Source organism: Lissotriton vulgaris, chromosome 3_1 (genome assembly GCF_964263255.1).
Source record: "Lissotriton vulgaris chromosome 3_1, aLisVul1.2, whole genome shotgun sequence".
NCBI lineage: Eukaryota > Metazoa > Chordata > Amphibia > Caudata > Salamandridae > Lissotriton > Lissotriton vulgaris.
The window spans coordinates 1,931,647,438-1,931,652,860 of record NC_141689.1 but is presented as its reverse complement, the minus strand read 5'-3'; positions in this window follow the sequence as shown (position 1 = coordinate 1,931,652,860).

Here is a 5,423-nt window from a genome sequence, read left to right as displayed (position 1 = left end):
TAATTCACTGACAGTTCACAAAAATAGACCTGGGTAAATATGAAACACCAACTCTTCTCATGTCACTATTGAAAGTCTCACCATGTTTCTCAAGACTTTAATGTGTGTGTATGTGCCTCTTTGTAATGGCATGATATATCAACAGAAGCCTTCAAATAAAGAATACCTCCGCTTCACACTATATAGTTTGGGTCTCTAAATTTGTGTAGAAGAATGTGTATGTATTACTTTCTCCTTATTATACAAGACAGGTGGGTACTGAAAGTGCTTTTTATAATATTAAAAAATTTGACAGTTTTGAAGTTTGATGTATCTTTTCATTTTAACGTATATCATAGAGCTAATAGGCCTAGGTTTTGAAGGATAGAATACATTCTGCTGTATATGACGGAACCCATGCACTCATACATTCATCCACATACACAGACACTTGTGAATCACATAGCGACTAGCTTTGGACTGATCCATTTATTCGGGCAGTACCTATTCACATATCCATTGAATCAAGCACTAACCATGCACTTACGCATTCACCCAAGGAGTATATTTGCACATACCAACAATAATATACTTAAACTTGCACTTATCTAATAACCCATGCACTCATCCATTCACTCAGGTACTACCCATGCACTTATCCAATCACCCGGGGACTACCCATGCACCATTACAATCACCCAGGCACTACCCATGCACTTGTCCAATCACTCAAGCACTACCCTTGCACTCAAGCATTCACTCAGGCACAATGCATACACTCATCCATTCTCTCAGGCACTACACATGCACTCGTCCAATGACCCAGGTGCTACACTTGCACTCATCCATTCACTGAGGCACTACCCATGCACTCATCCAATCACTCAGGCACTACCCCTGCACTCATCCAATAACACAGGCACTACGCATACACTCCTCCATTATCTCAGGCACTACCCTTGCACTCAACCATTCACTCAGGCACTATGGATATATGCGCATCCATTCTCTCAGGCACTGCCCACACACCTATTTAATGACCCAGGCACTAGCCGTGCACTCTTCCAGTCACCCAGGCCCTACCAATCCACTCATCCAATCAACCAGGCACTACCCATGCACTCATCCAATCACTCAGACACTACCATTATACTCAACCATGCACTCAGGCACTACACATACACTCATCCATTCTTTCAGGCACCACCTATGCACTCATCTAATGAATGACCCAGGCAATACCCATGCACTCATTCAATCACCCAGATACTGCCCTTGCACTCATCCATTCACCCAGACACTGCCCATGCACTCATTCAATCACCTAGACACCACCCATGCACTCATCAAATCTCTTGGGCACTACCCATGCACTCATCTAATCAACCAGGCACTAATCATGTACTCATTAGCCACTAACCTTGCACTCATCCATTCATTCAGGCACTACCCATGCACTCATCAAATCACCAAGGCACTACCCTTGCACTCATCCAATCACCCAGGGAATACCCTTGCACTCAACCATTCACTCAGGCACTAGGCATACACTCATCCATTCTCCCAGGCGCTAGACGTGCACTCATGCAATGACCCAAACACTACCCTTTGTTGTCATCCATTCCTCAGGCACTACCCATGCACTCATCTAGTTACCCAGGCACTACACATGCACTCATCCATTCACACAACATATACTTTTTCCTTTTTTACACCAGAATAAGTGGCTCCATAAGAACCGTCTTTGTTTTAAAACAATTTTATTATTTTTTGTTTTCTTCTAACTGATTTGTTGTTTTTTTGTTTTTTGATATGAAAACGTAAACACTAAACAGTCAGAAAAGATTGTGCTTAATTGGGAAAAAAATCAACAATGATGGTTGTTAATAATGTCCAACATGGATTGAACAACCTGTTCCCCCACACTCAGTACTGTCAAAAATTCCTGCCTTTACAAAATCAGGCAATGTGGGGAAATGTTCTGCAGCCTGTCACCCTGCCGTGATGGTCCTGGCTGCGCATCTTGGCCACCTTTCTTCTGCTTCAGCCTAGCGAGTTCTGCCCAAGCAAGCCAATTCTCATGCATAGTTTTGAGGTCCAAGTGAAAGCACGGATCCAAGGGAAAGCACCTTCTTGCAAACCTTGCAAGTCATCTTCTGGGGGTTCATAATTTTCTGCCTCTCAGGAATAGAGAAGAACTCCTGAACCACACTCTCCTTCTTTTTGGGAGACTCTTCTTCCCCAAATAGATTCTGCTCCTCTTCTTCTCGGAAATCAGCAGAGTTTGCCATTTTAAATTTTCTATCAAAAATAATAAAAACGTCGACCACCTGCAACATAGCTTCTTCAAGAAGAGTGTGTTCTCTGCCAACCACACCCTAAAGTAGAAGAAAGAGGGTGGAACCTACCTAGATTAAAGATGACAGGATGTTTAAGCAATCAAATCTCTTTTTTTTCTGTCACATGGGGGGCACGACCGCTACGTGGCGGCACCGCATACCCAACACATTTTCGCAAATTCTTTCAATTTTACATTTGAATGATATTTGGTTGCGTCTTATAATATTTGATTTACGAATAACTGTACCTCTTCATTTTAAATAAAGTAAATGAATCTATATCTATATATATATATATATTATTATTGTAAAATAATCTTTAGATTTCCATCCCCTATGCGAATCTGGAAGTACATGCAAGCTACATGGATGTACCGCAACTCCTGATATTAATATTTAAAAATGTATAAATAACCTTTTCTTATTAATATACAACTGATACACCAATTTGTTCTTCAATACACCTTGGCATATGTGTAGATATATATATATATATATATTCACTGAAAAAACCATAGGTTAGAGACCATATATAGTTAGCTGGACATTTTATTGACATAAAACCAATGAAATTCCATATATAGTTAGTTGCACTAACTATATATCGCGCACCCGCAATCCACTGCTGATGATGTCACATATTACATCATTCATGACATGGTCAGTGACATCACTGATGACATCACTGATGACATCTCAAATGACATCACTGATGACATCACTGATGACATCTCAAATGACATCACTGATGACATCATCTAGTGTCTGTGTGTTTTTGTAAAGTTTAAATATGTTTTACATATTGAAGAATGAGTGGATGTATGGAAGACTGAGTGTGTGTGTGGCGGGCTGGGAGGTGTGTGACTCTGTGCATATCAATGTGTACTTGTATCAGTGATTGTATAAGAGAGTAAGTATGTGTTAGTATATGTGTGAAAAGTATGGTGTTCTGTGTTTAACTGTATAGATGAGGAAATCGAAGTGTGATTGATTCTTCACAGGACTGACTAGGTGTATGAGTGCATATGATAGTGTTGTAATAATGAGTGACTGTATGTATGAGTGATTGTATGGGTGAATGAGTGAATGTGTGTGTAGACGTAGGAATCAGTGAGTGCGTATGTAGTAACTGGTATTGGTGTGTCATGATGTCATCAGTGATGTCATTTGAGATGTCATCAGTGATGTCATTTGAGATGTCATCAGTGATGTCATCAGTGATGTCACTGAAGTATGGTGTTCTGTGTTTAACTGTATAGATGAGGAAATGGAAGTGTGATTGATTCTTTACAGGACTGACTAGGTGTGTGAGTAACTCCATGGATGAGTGGCAGTGTGTGAGTGTCTGCATAGGTGTATGAGTGCATATGATAGTGTTGTAATAATGAGTGACTGTATGTATGAGTGATTGTATGGGTGAATGAGTGAATGTGTGTGTAGACGTAGGAATCAGTGAGTGCGTATGTAGTAACTGGTATTGGTGTGTCATGATGTCATCACTGATGTCATTTGAGATGTCATCAGTGATGTCATCAGTGATGTCATTTGAGATGTCATCAGTGATGTCATCAGTGATGTCACTGACCATGTCATGAATGATGTAATATGTGACATCATCAGCAGTGGATTGCGGGTGCGCGATATATAGTTAGTGCAACTAACTATATATGGAATTTCATTGGTTTTATGTCAATAAAATGTCCAGCTAACTATATATGGTCTCTAACCTATGGTTTTTTCAGTGAATTTTCAAGGTTTTGTAAATGCAAATTCCTAACTATATATGGTCTATAACCTATGGTTTTTTCAGTGAATTTCATTGGTTTTTTAAAAGCTAATATCTATAGCTGTAAAATATATTCTTTATTACGTGACGTATCACGTAGCCACGTGAGACGCCTCATGACGCGTCGCATAACCGTGACGTATCGGCTCTGCAGCGCAAACAAAACCCGTAACGTAAGCGTGCCGGAGCACGCTTACAGATATATATTTTTTTTTTAACCTTAATTAGACAAAATCCACACGTGCACATATCTTGAGGCCTTGCAAAGGCACATCAAACAAACAGTCCCTACAATTTTGTCAAGTTTGCTGGAAATCTATTCCCTTAATTTTTTTTTTACTGTTTCTCTTGGTTTTCCCCTTGTTACGCTTACCGGGAGGCTACCCGGTACGCGAACCGGACGCTCCAAAAACACAAGATGGCGGACTCCCGTTACGCTGCCGGTTAGCTGCCCGGTTCGCGTACCGGGAAGCGCCTCCACCGCGAAAAATCGCGGGGGACTTTAATATCCCCCTCATCAATCCTAGGGGGTCAGGAGGGGTTTACCTTGCCCCCTTTCCTTCATTTCCCCCTTCTTTTTTCACCACATCTTGTCTCTCGAACCTACCGAGAGACAAGATGGCAGCCGCTCCGGACTGTTTACAATGTTGACAGCTACGCTGCCGGTTAGCTGCCCGGTTAGCTGCCCGGTGAGCTGCCCGGTTCGCGTACCGGGACGCGCCTCTACGGCGTAAAATCGCAAATTTTTTTGCCCCGCGGGGCACTTTAATATCCCCCTCATCAATCCTAGGGGGTCAGGAGTGGTCTACCTTGCCCCCTTTCCTTCATTTCCCCCTTCGTTTTTCACCACATCTTGTCTCTCGATCGCTCCGGTTTGTTTAGAATGTTGGCAGACACCGGAGAGCCAATCAGATTCGCTTCGCGAAGTTCCGTTACGCGTCAGGTACGCGAACCGGGGCGCTAACCGGAGCGCTGTCACAGATATATATATTTTTTTAAACGTTAATTTCTCAAAATCCACTGGAGCACATATATTGAGACATAGCAAAGGCACGTCGGGCAAACCATATCTACAATTTTGCCAAGTTTCATGTAAATCTATTCAGCCGTTCGAGCTAAAAGTGAGTCCAACCGCCCTATGGAAAAATGAATGGGAAAAACGCGTTTTGGGACCCCCCTTTGTTCTCGGCCCCCCATTGACGAAACCCCACCAAATTTTCAGGGGCTGCTCAGAAAAAAAATGTGCCATTTTCCTGAAAATTTCAGCCAATTCCGTCTACAAACGCCAAAGTTATTAGACATAGAATTTTCAGAAATCC